The sequence below is a fragment of the Cupressus sempervirens genome, chromosome 5, assembly GCF_028749045.1.
Source record: "Cupressus sempervirens isolate cs-2001-9-10 chromosome 5, ASM2874904v1, whole genome shotgun sequence".
Taxonomy (NCBI): domain Eukaryota; kingdom Viridiplantae; phylum Streptophyta; class Pinopsida; order Cupressales; family Cupressaceae; genus Cupressus; species Cupressus sempervirens.
Window position 1 is genome coordinate 856,158,330 of NC_143122.1, and position 21,903 is coordinate 856,180,232.

The 21,903-nt window shown below is 34.6% G+C and overlaps 1 pseudogene; it reads right to left on the reverse strand.

The window, feature by feature from the left end:
- Window positions 1-524: 524 nt before the first annotated feature.
- Window positions 525-21,903, reverse strand: part of LOC149558607 (eukaryotic initiation factor 4A-6-like) — a 51,592-nt pseudogene continuing 30,213 nt past the window's right edge.

Sequence of the window (21,903 nt, forward strand, 5' to 3'; positions counted from 1 at the left end):
CAATGTATATTATTTGTTTTCCCTTATCCTAAATAGATGTAGAATTTAGTTACCCATGCATTTAGTAGGATGAAATTTAGGCAATATAAACACATCTGAATACTATTTATAAAAGTGACTTGTATTTCTAGTTGATTAATTATTTTGAGATTAGTCAAATCTATATCTCTGAAGACAAGATTTTTCCCATAAGATTTGTCCTTTTATCCATTAAAAAAAATACATTTTGGCTGTGGATGCCTCATTAGACTGTAAACTACTCCTATTAAATCAAATCACCAAGAAAAAGTAAATCAAATGCATAAGATCATCCTCAATCAAATATTAGTTATTAACACATTGTATTTATTAAGGCCAATAGTGCAAACTCCAAGCAATAAATACAATGAGAAATTGTTCAGAAAACATTTGTATTTCAGTTAAGGATTTCATAGAAGCTTGATAAATCATGCCACAAATTGTAAGGAGAGATGCTACTCAGATTTCAAAAAGGGTAAATTTTCCCCAAAAGTTCTTTCAACCTTTTATACCAAATCTACAACATTTGATGGAATTTCTCCAGTTACAACATTGTAGAATCTTTGTACATCTAGAATCCATCTCTCATCCTCCTTGGTGACAAAGCTAATTGCCACACCTTTCTTACCAAATTGCCTATTATGATCAATATCGTGTAAATAGTTTTCTATTTTTTTTGGAAAGTTATAATTGATAATAAGAGAAACTTGTTGAACATCAATACCTCAAGCCAAAAAGTCAATTGTAATCAACACTCTGCAAGAACCAGATCTGAACTCTCTCATAACAATGTTTCTAGTATTCAATCCATATCACCATGTATTGCAGACTGTGTAAAATCTCAAGCTCTCATTTTGTCTGTGACCCAATCCACATTTCTCCTACTACTAATGAAAATCATGTTCTATGTTATGGCTAGTGTTTCCTACAAATCATAGAGTGTGTCAAACTTATACTCCTCTTTATCCACATTCACATAGAATTGGTTAATCCCTCTAGTGTAAGCTCATCTCTCTTCACAAGAATTCAAACTAGATCAGCCACGAACCTCCTTGCAATATTCAAGGCTGCAAAAGGCAGTGTAGCTAAAAAAAGCTCGACTTGGATCTTTTGAGAAAGCAACTAGAAAATTTTATATATCTGATGGAACAAGGAGATCAATCAATGAAGAAAATAGATGATACATGTAATGCCCTGATTGGAGATCCTTGGAACAAAGATAAATATGAGCCAAGATAAAATTAGTTTTTACAAGTATGAGTGCACATGACAACATCATATAGGGATAACAAAGATCACAATGGAAGACTTAACCACAATCCTAACAACTAATGAATCTCCAAACACCACTACTTGAATTGACACAACCAACTGATGGACAAAACACCACTACAACATCAAAAAATAATATCTCTGAGCTATAGAAGCAAGGAAACACCAAAAAACCCTAAGGGTACTTAAAACACTAAAATGTGTTTTCTAAAAACTAGTGGGGATACCCCCTAATTTTTGCACAAGGACAATAGATTGATCAAATCTCACATGAGGAAGTGCAACACTACCCATGAGGATCTACCTTTTGTGTGAGGAAATGCATCAATGGGCACAAGGAAGTACTTGGCCCAATAGCCAAAGTACCCCAACACTAGTGTGGGCTTTCATGTGAGAAAGTGCCAAAAGCCATGTGAAAAAACCCAACATACTATGTGAGATTTTACATTCCCATGTGAGAAAGTACAATTTCAAGCAAGAATCCAAAAGGACATCCAAAAAAAAAGGTAAATAGCTAAGGAATAAATTTCATCCACACTAGGGAGCACCAAATCCACATATCAAGGAGAGAAACTCAACCAAATAACTATAAGATGGAAAGCTGAAATCTAAATCTAAACATTTATAGATAGCAATGAAGGGAAATAACTGAAAGCAATATTGCAGTGAACTAAAACAATGAACTAAGTGTGCAGTTCCTCCCAACTATAATAGCATAATGAGAACTCAAAGATCCTAGCCATCCCCTACATGTAGCATCCCAAATTGCCAACTAGATAGTCAGAGTTGTCTTATAAGGATGTCACTACTAAAGTGTAATAACATCATAAGAACAAGAAATCTAACATGCTAAACCAAAAGCAATAGATACTCCAACTAAGAAGGTAACATCATCTATCATATCCTAAACATCATAATATGGGAATGCATCAGTAAAATAACATCATCTAAATACGATATGCAAGCATTCTAATGAAAGAATAAATCACAAGAAAGCATACTCTAGAACTTGAAGTACCAAGTGAAAACATCTAGGAATGGTCACACTAAGACAATAGACCATCTCTATACACCAATCCTTAGTAGTGGTGAAGGTAGTTATTCCTTTCGACCATGTGAAACCCATAGGTCCACTTTCATTGTGCTGATGGAGATAATGATCCAACCACAAACACACTCAAAGAAAGTGTCCATCGCAAACACTCACTCCAGATAGTAATGATGACTGAAACCAAGATCAAGAAACAATGAATAAACTACAATTCTTAGTAAAAAATTCAATGGGTTACTATGTTGGGGCTGACATCATGGAGAGTCACTTGGCATCCAAAATCCCAAGCCAATTTGGCAGCTACACTCCCCAATGGAAGGAGCACAATATAGGCAGCAAGACTCCCCAATGGAAGGTGCATAATTCTCACTTTTTTAATTATCTTAAATGTATTACCACCCAATATTTTAATGTAGTTATCACTTATATAAAACTTTCTTTTCCAACCAATAGGAAAAAGTCAACAGGTTGTGAGACAGAAGCCCCTCCATGTTCTACCCTACCCTATCCATGCTCATTCAAATTTAAGTTCCTATAGGCATGCATATTCCCAACCCAACCCTAATGATCATAACTCCTAGAAGTATTACAAAAAATTGGGCCTCACAAGTCACTCAAAAAATGTATGCACATGAACTTGTGTGTGGTACACCACCATCACGAAGATCATAACACAAGGACTGGATGAGAACACAAGAGGAATATCACTCAACTAAAACACCTTGGAAGAATGGATGTAGAACGCATCCCAATGAAACATAAAAGTGTGAAAATAGTCCAAATAACATCCAAATGGATGATGTAGGTCCACAAATAACATCATGCCAAGAAAACTTGATAAAACAAGGTGACATGCAAAACAAGGTAAAAACCCCCAAAACTGGAAACCTTCAAAATTAAAACCCATTTGGTCTTTGGGCACAAAAGCCTCAAAAATCTAATAAAATTTGGGTTGAGACACCATATGAAAAAATTACTAGCATAATAGTGTGAAACCCCAAACCCTCATCACAAAAATAGGGAAAATGTCCATACTCGACCAACCGGACAGAACTGACAAATAGAAAAGGAGGAGAACACTAGTTCTCAACCTCCAAACCAATAGGTACCAGAAAAAAATACAAAAATTGAGCTAAAAAAAGAAAATAGGAGAGCCCTACTTGACAACAAAAGGGGCTGAAATAGGAAATGACACAAATAAATAAATCACTTACAAAAACTACTAGAAATCATGACACAACAAGGTCTCCCCGAGCCAGGTCCAACAAGACTAACCTCATAAAGATCCCACACCTGCAACTCTCACAATGAATAGAAACATGATCCTCTAGAAGAGGATTCTCAAAAAGCCTCTCAATTTTGTATTTTACAAAAGTGAGAAGTGAGGAATTGAATTCCTCTTTCCATACTCAGTTTTTGAGTGAATATTTGATTAGGGTAAATAGCCAGTTAGACTAGCTAAACTCCAAATTGACCCAAATGAAAATAACCTATTCCTAAAAATAGGAATTCATCTATCACAAAGCTACCAAAAATTAAATTTAATAAAAATTAAAGCTTGACAATCCAAAATCACAGAAATTACCTTATAACTTTGATGACAATACAAACCTCTAAATACATAGACATGCTCACTGGTCTAGTCACATAATGAAAATGAGTTCAAATTTTATAATTACTGAAAGGTATAGTCAAAAAATTAAAATTAGGATATGGCAACCATACAAGGACAACATTGGTAAAATATGAATAGTTGAATCAATAACTCCATGTGCTACTGCCAGGGATATAATTCCTACACATTAAAACACATGATCAAGTGCAATTGCAAATAATTTTAGAGCCAAAGAAATAAATACATTAAATACCTAATTTAACCATTTACATCACTCATGTTTTCATAAAGAATAATAAACAAGAATGAAGTAAATATCCATAGCATAAAATCCATCACATAATAGAATTAGAGAAATTTCCACAATACCAGATAACTAGATATCATCATAGACCTACTGTCATCTCAAAATAGCATCAACATGCAATATAATAAACTAAACAACATAGTAGTATAGAATCTATGGTACTGAAATAAAAGTATAACATCTAACCCTCAGGTCATCTCAAAGTAAAATAATAAGAGTATCAAGTATCTCTTGAATCAAAATAAAAAAGATACCGACTACAAACACAAGAGGCACTACATCCTTCCCCACTAGCATAGACTTACTCCAAGAAGCCAACAAATAGATAGGGGTACAATCCTCTCAATCATGTAGCATCTTCCCAAGTCATAGAGGTCTCATTGCTCAGGTCCCATTGGACCCTTACCTAGTTAATTTCTTGACCTATCAAAGTTAGTCATCAATGTTGAAGGATACATATAGGTTGCAAAGCAAGTTTCTTGTCCACTACCTACAAAGCATCCCAATCAAGAACATAAGTCACACCAGGAATATAATACCTCAAAATAGAAACATGGAGCACATCATGGATGTGTGAAAGGCTAGGTAATAGTGCTAGTCAATAAGCAACAAGACCTATCCTTTCAAGGATCTCAAATGATCTAGCAAAATGGAGTGCCAACTTAGAGCCTTTTCCATAATAGATGGGGCTCTTCCTTAGCTACACTCTCAAAAATAGCTTATCACCAACAAAAAAATGATGATCCAACCTCTAGGCATCTACATACTTTTTCTACCTATCTTGAGTAGTAACCAAATGCTCCCTAATCAAAAAAATTTGCTACTCCATATCCTAAAGCATCTCTAGACCCAAAAGAACTCAGTCCTCTAAATGATCCCAAATTAAAGGGGTATGAAATGATCTACCATAGTGTTGGGAATTCATTTTGCATGAGGTCGATGGTAGGAATCCATTGCGTAATTCCTCTCTTGAAAAGAAAATATTTTTAAAGATCCACTCCAAGGTTTAGTATTTGTCTTGTGACGTACCAAAATTTGCTCAGTAGAAGATAAATGTGAGTGTTCACAAGGAGGCCTTTGTTGGTTCTAAAAGAATCTTTTATCTCATAATCGAAGTAAATATGTTCTTTGTCTCAAAATATCACATGAAAAGAACAATATTTTTTGTATTTTCTATTTTTTCAATGAATGCAACTCTAAAAATGTATCTATATGAAGTCCTATTTGGGCATTAGTAAAGAAAATAACAAAACTTAAAGAAAATATCATAAAATCAAATGACTTGAAATTGAAATTCCTAAATGAACATAAGCTACAGAACACAACATGTTGCTAGTTAAACCTTCGAAGAAATTGGTAGGAAACCAATGAAAATAGGAGCAATCCTTCCTAGAATCCACTGATGCAATTGTTGGTGAGAAACTTTAACAAATTGAATGATATTTTACTTGTCATCAAATCACAAGGCCACAAAAAGTGCGCTCATGTGAGACAAAAAGCTAGGTAGACACAAATCGGGTGATCTCTTCTCAAGCTTGTTACGTCAACAGAATTAATATATCTATAACAAACACTAGAACTAAAATATCACACAAACCAAAAAAAATACAATAAACCTTTGGCTCAATCACAATCTCATGAATAAAATTCACAAAATAATGATACATTCAGGCAAGAATAACTACACTCCAAATGTGAGCACCAAAAGCATAATTTTATTGCATAATAATGGTGGTCTTTGTTACATTTTACAATGCGGTATTTATAAGAAATAATCTCCTCAATTTGTGTTGAGAATGAGAGATATCTTACATGCAATAAAATGCAAACTATCAATTAATCTAGTGCTTAGAGGGACTCCATCTACATTTTAATCATTTATTGGATGCATGAGCCCTCTACATGTCAAAAACAAAGAAGAAACGAGAGAGAAAGTAGGAGGAGGCCATCAATTGAAGTGAAAGTGCATGGAGGCATAAAAATATAGAAGCTTCCCCTTCACTAGGTGTGTGTCAGAGTTAACTTTCCATCAAAATGCATTCTTGATGCATGGAAAGTGTTATTTTTGGAACTGGCAGCCAACTATCGATGCACCTTTGAATTGCAGAGCTATGGACCTATGGACCTACATGAAAATGTAGAGCTTCAGACCTATAGAGCTCAAAAATGTGGAGTTGTGGAGCTATGTACCTACAGAGCTACGCACCTTGATAACTCAAATCACCAAAAAATCAAAGTTGTTAATTTTAAAAATGATTTCTTGGTTTTTCTCAAATGGGGTTTTAGATCACTTTTGTATATATTCTTTTCCTATTTTTGATGATTTATACCCTCTTTATAGCCAATCACTTCCATAAACTTGAACTGCTTCTGCTTCTTCAATCTAAAATCCCAAGGCACATGTGTTGAATCTTGTTATTAATAGCTACACAAGATGAGGAACCTATTCCACTTCATGTGTCCAACCTTTGTATCTTCGAGCTTTGTCTTCTCTCCAACTGCCCTATCCTTCCCGACAAGAAACCAAGTGATCCAAATGATCAAATGTTTGAAACTTTTTCATAATTTTTCGCAAATTTTTCTAGGCATTTTTAAATAGCCTTTTCGAAGGTCTTCTGCTCAAATTTTCAAGTTGAAACTTTCATTGGTCCCTAAAATTAGGCAATTGATATCTCACTATTTTAGGGACTAAAATTAGATCTTTAGGTCTTCTTTCCAACGGTGTAAGTAGTTCTGAATTCTGAGCTCCGAGTCAAAAGTTATGACCCCAACAAGTTAAGGATACCTTTTTTACCTACAAAAAGAAGCAAACATTAGTCTAGAGAGATGAAAATGCTTAATTAAGACACATCTAATGACATTGAAATTTAAAAAACACTAAAAACTAGTTGTGTAGTGCATTGTGGCATGCACGGCACATTTGAAGTGCACGTGGAGTGTATGAAGCGTGTGTGGAGCATATGAAGCACGCACGTGGTGCACTTTGGCATGCGCACATATGAAATGCACGTGGTGCCATTTTGCATGCGCAAAGTGCATGGTGTGTGCAGGTGAGCATCTAATGTGTTATGGTGAATGTGGCCCTTTCCAACACGTGCAAGGCCTTTTGGCATGCACGACCCTTTGGAGCACATGCATGGCCTTTGGCGCTCGAGCACGTGCACTGCCCTTGGTGGCATGTGCATGGCCTTTGGTGCATGTGGTGCTCAGGCATGCATGCTAGCCTCAGCAGTGCCTTCAAGGCCTTTGGCACACTTTGCCCTTGGTTGCACGCATAGCCTATGGCCCATGTGGCGCTCAAGCGCATGCACTGCCCTTGGTGGTGTGTGCAGCACTCAGGCACATGTTGCTCTTGGTGACACATGTGAGGCCTTTGGTGAACACTGCTTTGGTGCTCAGGTGCACACACTACCCTTGGTGGCATACGCACACTTTGGGTGTGCATGACCATTTGTGGCACGTGCATTTGATGATTTTTTTTTTGTGTTTTTTTTTCAATTTTTTTAATTTATTATTATTTTTTTTCAATTTTTTTTAATGTTTTGTTATTATTTTTTTTTTTTACTTTTCTAATTTTTTTGTAATTTTTTGAATTTTGACTCTAAAATTCTAACTCTAACAAAAATTTCTTCTCCTGACTCTTGAAATGTGAGTGTAGGAGTTTAAAAAAAATAAGGGGTCCCCATTCCTAGTGAGGAATGGGGCATGTGTTGTGGACGCCACAACACATACAAGGCCCGAAAAGGTGACATGCCAAGAGAACTATGATACCCATTGTTGTAGGAAAACTCAACAAGGTACAAATAATCCTCCCACTTCACCTACATGTCCATCACATACATGCAAAGCATATCCTCTAGAACTTGGTTCACTCTCTTAATCTAACCATCAATCTCTAGGTGATAAGTCAAACTAAAATTGAGTTGCACATCCAAATCATGTTGGAGAGATGTCCACAGTGTAGAAGAAAAAATTGGATCTCTATTTGAGATAATCCTATGAGGGATCCCATGCAAATGAACAATATCCTCCAAGAAAACATGTGCTATAGGAAAAGCTATGTAAGATGCTCTCATGGGTGAAAAATGTGCTACCTTGGACAACTTGTCCACTATCACCATGATATAATCATGCCTCTATAATGACATAGGTAACTCCATGATTAAATCAATAGATATTGCATCCCACTTCTACTCTAGAATAGTATGCAATTGTAAAAGACTCGTCAAATGTTAGTGTTCTACCTTCACTCTCTGGACTTGACACATCAAGTCAAAAAATCAACAACATCGTGTTTCATCCCTACCTAAAAGTATAACTATTTAAGATTAGCGTGCATCTTCTTGAGACTAGGATGTGCAAAATATGATGCATGAAGAACTTTCAACAAAACCAAAGCATTAAGATCGGCTGACATGGCTACATAGATACACCCCATGTGTCACAATAATCCATTAGACTTAAGAAAATAAACCAAAAACCTCTCATTAAGGGTGCCTCTAGACTCAACCTCTACCCTAACCTCTTGATACCACGTGTCACTAGGAAAAGCCTCTAAGATGTGGCCTTGAAAATGCACTCCCAATGACAACACTTGTACCTCATGTTGCCTCCTACTCAAGGCATCCACAAAAACATTCTCCTTCCCTTTAATGTAGTGAACATCAAAGTCATATTCCTACAAGAACCCTATCTAGTGACATTGTCATGCATTTAGGTTTGGCTGAGTAAAGATATACTGCAAGCTCCTATGATCACTACACAACTCAAACCTATGTCCCAAAAGGAAATGTCTCCAATGAACTAGAGCTTGCACTATGGCCAGAAGTACTAAATCATGAGTGGGGTAGTTAAGCTCATGGTACTTGAGTTTTCTAGACTCATATACAATCACACAACCATCCTACATTAGTACAAACTATGAAATCACTAATAGGATTAGGCACTGCAAGGACTGGTGTACTATTCAAACACTCCTTAAGAGCATTAAATGTTGCCTCACACTAATCCAACCAAACATACTTCTTCCTTTTATGCTGAAGTGAAGTGATGGGATGAGCTACTCGTGAGAAGTCCTTCATGAATCAATGGTAATAACCTACCAATATTATGAAACTACAAAATTCTAAGACATTATTGGGTATTGGCCAATCCATGATAGCACAAATTTTCTCTAGATCCACTACAATACCATCACTTATGATGATATGTCCCAAATACTTCACCTCTAATTGGAAGAACCCACATTTACTCAAGTTTCTATACAACTAATGGTCTCTCAATCACTACAACACTTGATGTAAATGGATTTCATGCTCCTCCATAGTCTTCAAATATATCAATATATCATCCAAGAATACAATGACACACTGATCAAGGTAAGTGTGAAATACTCCATTCATAAAAATCATAAACACTCATGGCACATTGGTTAACACAAAGGGTACAATCATAAACGCATAATTCTCATACCATGTACGAAAGGTTGTTTGATGAATATCAGCCTCCATACAAAGATGATGTTATCCCAACTTCAGATCAATTTTTGAGAAAACTTAATTCTCTCTTGATCTAACCAAACAAGTCATATATCCTTGGCAAAGGATATCAGTTCTTCACCATCACCTTATTCAACTATCAATAGTCAATGCACAAACACAAAGATCCATCCTTCTTCTTCACAAAGATGACTGGTACACCCCATAGGGATACACTAGGAAAAATATGGCCAACAATTCTCTAACTACAATCTAAGCTCACTCAACTCCTAAGTAGTCATGTAGTAAGGAGCTCATGAAATTATCTCTACTCCTAGTATAAGATTGATCTAAAATTAAATGTCACACTATGGTGGTATACCTAGAATCTCATCAAGGAAAACATTTGCATACTTATGAAGGAGTTGATGATCATTCAGTGTCACCGTATGACTCTCAATTCCTCAAGATCACTGAAAAAAAAAAACAACTAACTACCCTTCCACACACTCCACTTCAATTGGTTAGTTGAGATCATTCAAAGTGAGACTAGTCTCTGAACTCCTAAAAGTTCCACCTACCCACTTGTGTCATCAACACACTATACTGACTTATGATGACAATCAATGTTTTCCTAATGGGAGGTTAACCAATCCATGCCCAACACAATGTCATATGATCCCAAAGGTAGGATACAAAGATCCACTATGGTGGTGAAGGTCCCCAAATTCAAAATACAACCACTAACCAATGAATCTATAGCCACTTTGGAACCTACAACTAACTCAACCTACCACCTATTGACATGATGCACTGCCACTAACCCACATCATTGAACAAGAGATAGAGAAATGAAAGAATATGAAGTACCAGAGTCAAATAACACTAAAGATGAAATACCATGCAATCTACCTATAGCCTTGACTATTATACCTTGATTCTTAGCTTGGAAGTTGTCAACCACCACAAAGACTAGATGATTCCTACTAGCATCTCCCATCATAGGCTTGGATCTAGCTGCACTCTTATTAGGTCATGCAGATGGTTTAATAAAACACTCAAAAGATCTATGGTCTGGCTGAGCACATGAATAATAGTTTCCCCTGAAGCTGGAACCTATTCCATGGCCAACCTAAGTAGCACTAGGATAAGGTGCACTACCCCTACTAGAGTTTTTCTTACCACCTTGAGGAGGGTGATCCTACCAAGATTTTTTTCTATGGCTTTCTATATTTCCTTTCTTTCCTTAGTCACCTATACTTTGTCCACCCTTGGTACAAGACCCATTACAATTCCTACGACGTTGTCCACCCTGAGGGGGTGTTGACTAGATTTGGCCCTTCCTTGAGGACTAAGTGAACTATGCATCTTTCCCAAATTTTTATGCACTTTGGTTTTGAGAACCATAGTTATCACTATAGCCTCTAACTAAATTATTCTCTATAAGACACTCCTTCTCAAAAAAAAAAACTAGAGTCCTAGGCTAATGCATATGAACTTCTTTGATAAGGGAATCCTGAAGGCCTCAGATGAAATGATGAGTCAGTAGTAAATCATCATGGTTGTAGTATGAGTAATGCTTAAGATTAAAGAATTGAATCTTGTACTGGTCCACTATTATGTTTCCTTGTCAGATCTCATAAACTCATCAGCATGGGCCTCTATAAACTAAGGAGATAAGGATCTCTCTCAGTACCTCTCCTCAAAGATCTCCCAAGTGAGATATACAATGTTTATTTGGAGCTTCTACCCCTCAATATTCTACCATATGAATGCATGGTCCCTTAACTACATAATTGCACAATGAGCCTTCATATTGGTTGCATATGGGTACATGGTCAAGCAATGCTCCATGTCCAATAACCAAGTTTCTTCCTTGATGTCACCTCCCTTACAGTCATACAATGGTGATTTGGATTGTTGAAGATATTTCATGATATCCAAATGATGGAATCTTCATTATTATGGTCCCTACCACCCCAATGGCTCCCTTGGCCACCCAGTAGAGTATGGGAATGTTTACACTCATGCTCCTCCTCTCTATGCTTTGACTAATGGGAATACCCATGATGAGATCCCTCTTCCTAAAGATGATCTTATTAGTGCTCCTCTACATGAGCTCCCAACTAAGAAAGAATCTCTTGAAGCACTAGCATCAATACCCCAATGTTTTTTTGTTTATTATTAACCTATTCCCCTTCTCCATTCTAATGTTCCTCTTTTTGGTGTTTGTCTCCATAGTTATTTCTATGGTTACCACCCTGACCACTAGGTCTATTGTAGGAGGCATCATTATGGAGGCAACAAGATAAAATTAGAATATATGAGTCACAAGCATAAGAGTCATAGCAAGATAAAAAAATAATAACCAATAACTAATAATTCACATACAAAAACAAAACCATAATGGAAGCATAACATAGAGATCCTAATGTTGCAATACGAGCTTTGATACTAGATGTAATGCCCTACCTAGAGATCCTTGGAACAAGGATATATTTTTAGAAATATAAGGAGTACCTGAGAGTGGAGGGATGAATTAGTTACTACAAAAATAAATCCCAGATCCCTTAGATAGTAGTACAAATCAAAACTCTATATAAATTGTATTCTATTGTAACTCAGCAAACACACATGCACTTTGTTTGCACTAGCAAATGTTGTAACTCGGTAAATGTTGAAATAACTTGGCAACTTTTTAACATGAAATCTTTAAGATATTATATGTGATGAATCTTACTTGACTTAGTTGCATAGGTATAAAAGAAATAGAATGAGAACAATTGACACCAAGATTTAATGTGAAAACCCAATTTTGGAAAAACCACCAATTGTAACTAGTTACTAATTTTCACTCTTCTGAAGTGAGCCCTATTAGGAGCCAACCCTATTAAATATTACAAAAAAAACTATTACATGTGACCCTATTAGAGTATTTAATCACCCTATTATGAGTGGCCTTGTTAGAGGTCTTTAGACAATTCAATTAGAAATGCCACCTTGTTAGAGGATTTGTAAATAATTGTTAAGCCAACTCAATTAAGAGATTTATATTGCTGCTACAATGGTTACAAAGTAATAATGAGATGACCTTGATTTCTGATGCAAATGAATTTTTGATTACAAATCTCAATTCTAGCTTGTATACTTGATCCTTCTTGATCGAATGTATCTTTTTAGCTCAACAAGGATATTCTGCATATCCTTCTAATTTGCTTCCTCTAAGCATCACCAAATATTCTATTCAAATCAACTTCTACTCATTCTTCAATCCTCAACTCAACCTTATGTTTATATCTTGCACATTTTAAAGTCAACTTGAGTACAACTTAGAATACTTAATATTCAACTTCTCAGTATACTAGAACCAACAACTAAATCAATTGAACTCGATATGCCAAAACAAAAAAATCCTTTGTTAGAAGACCATGCTTGGTAGACACTAACTCAAAAATTATTTTTGTGTGTTAACCAATTGAACTCGATTAACATTGCATATGCACAAAGTTTCTTTGATAACCAAGTGAGCTTGGTTAACACTAGCTCCACCAACATTTTCTTTATTAACCGAGTGAGGTCAGTTAACACTCAACTTCTACAAACTTTTCTTTGACAACTGAGTGAACTCACCAGACACTGTCTTCTAAACTAAGAAAACTTTGGAATGCTCGAAAGAAAAAGGAAACTATCTTCATCACCCAAGTGAACTTGACATACACTAACTAAAAATTATTTGACATTTTATGTACAACATCAAAAACAATACACAATTAACCAATTATATCCAACAATATCCCTCTTTGGCATTGATGGCAACACAACATGTCATAATACAATGAAATTTTCAAATCAAGAATAAAGTAAGGAACATATGCTTAGTTTTATTTTGATTCTCATCTATGAGAACTCAACTACCACTATCAGTGTGAACTCCCTCTATCTTTAGTTACTCCCTCTATCAACAAAACTCTACTTTCAACATCTTCTTCTAATAGAAAACTCTCCTTCTTTGATATTAGACCAAGTTCTTCATCTTTGACATCACGAAACAAAATTTCTTTTGATATGATAGCCAAACTCTCCCTCTTTGACATGTCATGCCAAAGAAAATATTTAGTGATTATCAATGTACCTTATGTACTGATTCATTTTCAATGTGCCTTTGTCAATACTATATTAATTGTCTGATCTTCAACATGCTTTGGTTGATGCCTCACTAAACTGCATTTAGTGAGCTTCAGATGGAGGAATGACCCCTAACTTACCTTTTAGATACAAAAATGCATCCTTAGGTAACGTCTTAGTGAATATATCTACAATTTTCTCTCTCTTTTTCACATATTCCAATATTACCTCTTTATCTTGTACTAGTTCTCTCAAAAAATAATATTTTATAGCAATGTTCTTGGTCTTGGTATGCATAATAAGATTCTTTGATATATTAGTTGCATTAGTGTTATCACAGAAATCTTCATACCTACCAACAATTGGTTGAACCAAAAAAATATTAGAAAAATTAACTATTGCTACCACATATTATACTTTTGTTGTGGACTATGAAAGACAATTATGCTTCTTGCTTGTCCAAGATACTAGTCTTTTACCTACAAAGAATGCTTCACCACTTGTGTTTTTTCTATCATCAACACTTTTTGCCTAATCAACATATATGAATGCTTTCAAATTAGAGTTGCCACCCTTTTTGTACCATAGTCCATATTCTTTAGTACCTTTTAGATATCTCATGATTCTCTTAATTTCCATCATGTGATTTTCTTTAGGATTTGTTGAGAATCTTGCCAGCATACCAACTGCTAATGCAATATTAGGCCTTGTGTGCACTACATACTACAATTTTCAATAATTGATCTATATGTGGTTACATCTACATCTTTTGAATCATCATTTTTGGAAAGCTTATGTCTAGTAGATATAGGTGTTCCAACAAGTTTTGAGTCTTCCATCCCAAACTTCTTTAGTATCTCCTTGATATATTTGGATTGAGTAATATAGATATCATATTTCTTTTGCTAGATCTACAATCCAACAAAGAATTTTATCTCTCCAAATATGGACATCTCAAATTATTTACTCATCTCTACTAAAAATGACTTGCACAAGTCATCATTTTCTAAAAATAAAGTGTCATCCACAAATATTTTTGCAAACACAACCTTCTTGTCTATTCCTTTTTTGATAAATAGACTATTGTTATCATTTGTTCTTTGAAAACCAATCTTTATCAAGTAGTTATGAAGTCTTTCATACCAAGCTCTAGGAGCTTGCTTGAGACCATACAAATCTTTGTGCAATTTATAGACCATATCTATTTTTCTAGGATCTACAAAACTTTCACGTTGTTCAATGTAGACTTCCTTATCAAGAATTCCATTCAAGAATGCAAATTTTTGTAGCCATTTGATATACTTTAAATCCTTTGTATGAAGCATATGCTAGTAAAGTCCTAACACCTTCTAATCTTGTAATAGGAGCAAAAAATTAACCATAATTAATACCTTCTTCTTGAAAATAACCTTTATAAACTAACCTTTGTTTCTTGAAACTTCTCCATCTTCATTTAGCTTATTTTTGAATACCCACTTTGTGCCAATTACATTTTTATCCTTGGATCTCAAAATAAGATTCCAAGTTTTATTCTTCTCTATCTATTCTATTTCTTCATTCATAGCTTCAATCCAAATTTCATTATCCAAAGCATCTTTAACATTTCTAGGTTCAAATTCAACAAGCAAATATTTACCTTTCAATTTGATTCTTGTCATTGTTCCATTTAACTTATCTCCAATGATCTAATCAAGTACATGGTGCTTTCTGACATATCTTGCCAATACAAGTATTTTGGATTTAGAACATGTTCTATTAACCTCTTCATGATCTTCTATGTTAAGTTTGGGTCCCACTGTCTATGACTCAAGTCCTTCTAACTTTATTTGCTTAGGTACTAACTCGATAGTGTTTGACTATGACTCAGGCTCTTTAGGCTATGACTTAGGTTGCACTAGATGCAACGATAGATTTTGGGGACTCAGGAGGTGAGGCCTCTTGACTTCCAAATAGATTTGGCATGGTATCAAGTTTATAATAAACAAAATTTCTATAATCCTCAGGTTCTTTATTGCTTTCCTCTTCACTCTTTTCTACAAATTCATTAATTCTCACATGTACACTTTCTATGATCTTATGAGTAGATATATTTAAACATTTGAATGCTTTACTTCTATAGGAGTATCCTAGGAATATGTCTTCATCACCTTTGAAATCAAATTTACCTTTCCTAGATTCCTTCAACATATAACATTTGCTACCAAATACTTTCAAGTAACTTATATTGGGTTTGTTGTCATACCATATTTCATAAGGATTTTGATTTCAGTCTTTCTTCAACTATACTCTTTTCAAGGTATGCACTGCAGTACTGATTGCTTCCTTCTAGTATTTGATTGCAATACTCTTTTCTATCATCAAGATTCTTGCACAATCCATGATGGATCTATTCCTTCTTTCAGCTATACCATTATGTTGAGGTATACTAGGGGTTGATACTTATCTCTTAATATCTTTTCCAATGTAGAATTCATTGAATTCATTGGAAATAAATTCACCACCTCTATCTGATCTCAAATATTTCAGCTTCTTTCCAATTTCTTTCTCTACTCTTTCCACATACCATTTAAATTTTTGAAAAGCTTTAGATTTTTCTTTTAGATACATTATAGTCATCATTCTAGAATAATCATCAACAAATAGAATAAAATTCTTATCTCCATTGTAGCTCTCTATTCCAATAGGTCCATATAAGTCTATATGTACTAGCTCCAAGACTTCTTCTAAATGATAGTCTTTGCTTCTGAAACTTGCCTTGCCCATTTTACCAATTTGATAATTTTTTCTTAGGCCCATATCAGGTTTCCTCAAACTATGAATACCACTTACTTTTCTATTTTTTCTTATCTTGACAAGATTATCAAATTTCACATGAAACAACCTTTTATGTCATAACCAATTTTCTTCTACTCGAGCAATAAAACATAAAATTTCTCTAAGATCTAGGTAGAATAGGTTACCTTTTGTTTGTTTGTTAGACCCAGCCAAATTTCCTTTTCCATCTAGTAGTTTGGCCTACCCATTCATGAATTCTACCTTGAATCCAATTTTATTCAACTATGCCACACTCAATAGATTATGATTTAGTCCTTTAACACAATAAGCATTGTCACATCTGAGTTCATTAGTTAGTGAAATAAAACCTTTTCCCTTTATGCAACAAGGTTCATTGTTTCCAAATCTCACACTACCACCATCATAATGTTCCATGTGTTCAAATTTAGTTTTATCACTAGTCATATGATGTGAGTAGCCACTATCAATAATCCATGTATCATTCTTGCTAACATGAGAGATAAGTGTCATTTTATCTCCTTCATCATCAAAATCATCTTTTATAGTAATGTAGACCATTTCATCATGTTCACAAGAGAAACTTACTATGCTTCTTTTCATCTTTGTCTTCTCTATTTGGGCATCTTGCAAAAATGTGTCCAACTTCTTCACAAGAGAAATAGATTAAAGGAATCTTACCTTTATACTTTCCTTTACCTTTGGGATACCTTCTTCCAAGCAATGGTTTAATGGCTTCAAGATCACTGTCAGAACTATCTTCCTCTTCACTTTTAGATTGTTTTCTTTTGGACCTTTTAGCTTTCTTCTTAAGTGATACCTTAGCTTCAAATGTAGGCTCAAGATTTCTAGAACTAGGAGTATAATTATCATAGTTGTCTAGTTCAAATGTTGTCAATCTTCCAACTAGAGTATGTAAAGTTATCGTATGATTTAGATTACATCTCATCTCTTGAATAGAAGGCACTCTAATTTTATAGATAGGAAGAAGGGTTTTGAGTACCTTACTACTATTGCATCATCAATTTTTCTACTGAAGGCTTTGATAGTATTGATACTAGCTTTGATTTTATCAACATATTTTGCAATATTTTCATCCTCTCTCATTTTCATCTGATCAAACTATCCTCTAAGACTTTTAGATTTAGCTCTCCTTACATTATCATCTTCTCCATAGATATCCTTCAATTTGGTCCACTTTTCATGAGTAGTTCCCCAATATTTGACTTAATCAAATTCAGCATAGTTGAGAGATGAAGCAATATCAATCATCATGATATTATGACTCTTCTTCTTTCCAATTTCTTCAACAGTCAAAGCCTTGAATTCATTAACATGATTCTTTAGCCATATATCTCCAATGGTTTCCAAGTGTAGCCTCATGAGTTCTTTTCATGCCTTGAAGTTATCTTTGTTCAACTTTGGAATCTCCCTTCTATAAGACATCCTAATCTTTAGCTTAGGTCCTTGAAAACTTTTTTGCAAGTACCGAAAGCTCTAATACCAATTGTTTGAATTATAAGAGGAGTAACTAACAGGGGAGGGATGAATCAATTATTACAAAAATAAATCCCTAATCCCTTAGATGTTACTATAAATCAAAGATCTTTATAAACTGTATTTTCCTATAACTCGACAAAAATGCATGCACTCAATTTATAGTAGCAAATGTTGTAACTCAATAAATGCTGAAATAACTTAGTAACTTATTAACGTGAAATCTTTAAAATATTATATGTGATGAATCTTAGTTTACTTAGTTTCATACATATAAAAGGAATAGCATGAACACAATTGACACCAAGATTTAATGTGGAAATCCAATTTGGGAAAAACCACCAATTGCAACTAGTTAATGATACTCACTCTTCTAAAGTGAGCCCTAATAGGAGCCAACCCTGTTAAAGGTTACAAAACACATTTTTAAGTGTGAATCTATTAGAGGATTTAATCACCCTATTAAGAGTGACCTTGTAAATGGTCTTTAGACAATTCAATTTGAAATGCCACCTTGTTAGAGGACTTGTAAATAGTTGTTAAGCCAACTTGATTAAGAGATTTAGATCACTACTACAATGTTAGAGAGAAACAATGAGATGAAATATTTTTTTATGAACTAAATTGATGATTATAGATCTCAATTCTAGCTTGTATACTTAATCCTTCCTGATCGAATGTATTTTTATAACTCAACAAGGATATTCTTCTTATCCTTCTAATTCACTTCCTCTAAGCATCATCAAATATTCTATTCGCTTCCACTTTTGTTCAATCTTCAATACTCAACTTGACCTTATATTTATATCTTGCACATTATCAAATTGGTTTAAATACAACTTAAAATACTTAATATTCAACTTCTCAGTTGGCTAGAACCAAAAACTAAATTAATTGAACTTAATATGCCCAAACAAGAAAATTCTCTATTAGCTAACCATGCTTAGTAGACACTAACTCAGAAAATTTTTTAATATGTTAACCAAGTGAGCTCTGTTAACATTTCATATTCACAAAGTTCCTTTGGTAACCAAGTGAGTTTGGTTAACACTAGTTCCATAAAAGATTTTCTTTATTAAATGAGTGAGCTCAGTTAATACTCAACTTTTGCAAACTTTCATTTGATGATCGAATGAACTTGGTAAACACTGCCTTTTGAGCAAGGAAAACTCTAAAATTCTTGATAGACAGAGGAAACTATCTTCATCGCCCAAGTGAGCTTAGTATATACTGACATGCAATGATATGACATTTTGTATAACATCAAAGATAATACACAATTAACCAATTTTTCCTAACATAAATATCAGTGAAGATAAATAAAAATTTACAAGTATGAGTACATGGAAAAACACCATATAGGGATCACAAATATTGCAATAGAATACTTAACCACAATCCTAACAACCAAAATATCTCCAAAAACCACTTCCTAAATTGGCATGACCAACTAAAGGATGAAACACCACTATAACAGCAAAAACTAAAATCTTTGAACTACAAAAGCAAGGAAACACTAGAAAACCCAAAGGGTACTTAAAACACCAAAATGTGTTTCTTAAAAACTAGTGGGGATACTCCCTATTTTTTGTGTGAGCACAATAGACTGACATAATTTTTTGTGAGGAAGTGCAACACTACCTACAAGGATCTACCTTTCACATCAGGAAATGTATTAAAAGGCATGATGAAGTACTTGGCCCAATAGCCAAATTACCCCAACACTAGTGTGGGCTTTTGCATGAGAAAGTGCCAAAATCCACACAATAAAACCTAGCACACCTTGAGAGATTTTTCATTCTCACACAAAGAAGTACACTTTCATTCAAGAATCCAAAAAAGCATGCTAGAAAATAAAAAGGTAAAAAGATAAGGAATAAAGTTCCTCCACAATAGGGAGTACCAAATCCACATATCAAAGAGAGAAACTCGACCAAATAAATGAAAGATGAAAAGCCAAAATTTTAATATAAACATCCACATATCAAGGAGAGAAACTTGACCAAATAAATGAAAGTTGAAAAGCCAAAATCTGAATATAAACATGTATACATAGCAATAAAGGAAAATGAATGAAAGGAACATCACAAAGAAGTGAAACAACAAACTAAATGTGTGGTTCCTCCCAACCATAATAGCATCATGAGACCTCAAAGGTCCTATCCATCTCCCACATGTAACATCCCAAACTGCCAACTAGATAGTCAAAGTTTTCTTATAAGGACATCACTACTAAACTGTAATAACATCATAAGAATAGGAAATCTAACATGCTAAACCAAAAGAAATAGATACTCCAACTAAGTAGATAACATCATCTATTGTATGCCAAACATCATAATAAGGGAATGCATCAATAAACTAACATCATCTAAACATTGTATACAATCATTCCAATGAAAGCATAAATCACAAGAAAGCATACTCCAAAAGCTAAAGTACCAAGTGAAAACATCCAGCAACAATCACGCTATGAAAATAGACCATCTGTGTATATCAATCCCTAATAGTGGTGAAGGTAGCTACACCTCCCAACCACATGAAACCTATAGTTCCACTCCCACCATGTTGATGGAGATAGTGATCCAACCACAAACACACTCAAAGAAAACATTCATGGCTAACACTCACGCCAGATAGTAATCTTAACTAAAATCAAGATCAAGAAATAATGCATAAACTATAGGTCCTGGTCAAACACTCAATGGACTACTATGTAGGGTCTAACATCATGGAGAGTCACTTGGAGTCACTTGGCATTCAAAAGCCCAAGCTAGTTTTGTAGCTACAATCTCCAATGGAAGGAGCACAATCTAGGCAATGACACTCCCCAATGGAAGGTGCACAATTCCCACTTTTTTAATTATCTTATATTTATTACCACCTAGTATTTTAATTTAATTATCACTTATATAAAAATTCCTATGCCAACCAATGGGAAATAGTCACTAGGTTATGAGATAGAAGCCCCTCCACATGCTACCCTACCCTACCCATGTTCATCCAACAATGAGTACCCATAGGCATGCATATTCCCAACCCAACCCCAATGATCATAACTCCTAGAAGTATCACAAAAGACCAGGCCTCACAAGTCACCTAAAAATGTATGCACATGTATGCATCTATGGCACACCACCATCATGAAGATCATAACATAAGGAATGGATGAGAACACAAGTAGAATATCACTCAACCAAAATTGCTCAAGAGAATGGATGTGACACACATCTCAATGCAACATAAAAGTGTGAAAATGGTCTGACTGACATCCAAATGGATGATCCAAGTCCACAAACAACATCATGCCATGAAAACCTGAGAAAATAGAGTGGGACACAAAATGAGGTAAAACCCCCAAAAATTGGAAAACTTCAAAAGTAAAACCCATTTCATCTTTGGGCACAAAATCAAAGAAAATTTAATAAAATTTGGGTTTAGACACCATATGCAAAAATAACCAACATAACAGTGCAAAAAATGAAACCCTCATCCCAAAAATTGGGAAAATGTTCATACATGACCAACTAGGCAAAACTAATAAATAGAAATAGAAGGGAACACTAGTTCTCAACCTCAAACCAACAACTACTAGAAATAGATATGGAAACTGAGCTGAAACAAGAAAATGGGAGAGTTTTACCTAATAGCAAAAGGGGCTAAAATACGAAATCACACAGAGAAATAAATTGCCTATAGAAATTGTCAAAAATCATGGTGCAACAAGGTCTCCATGAGGCAAATCTAA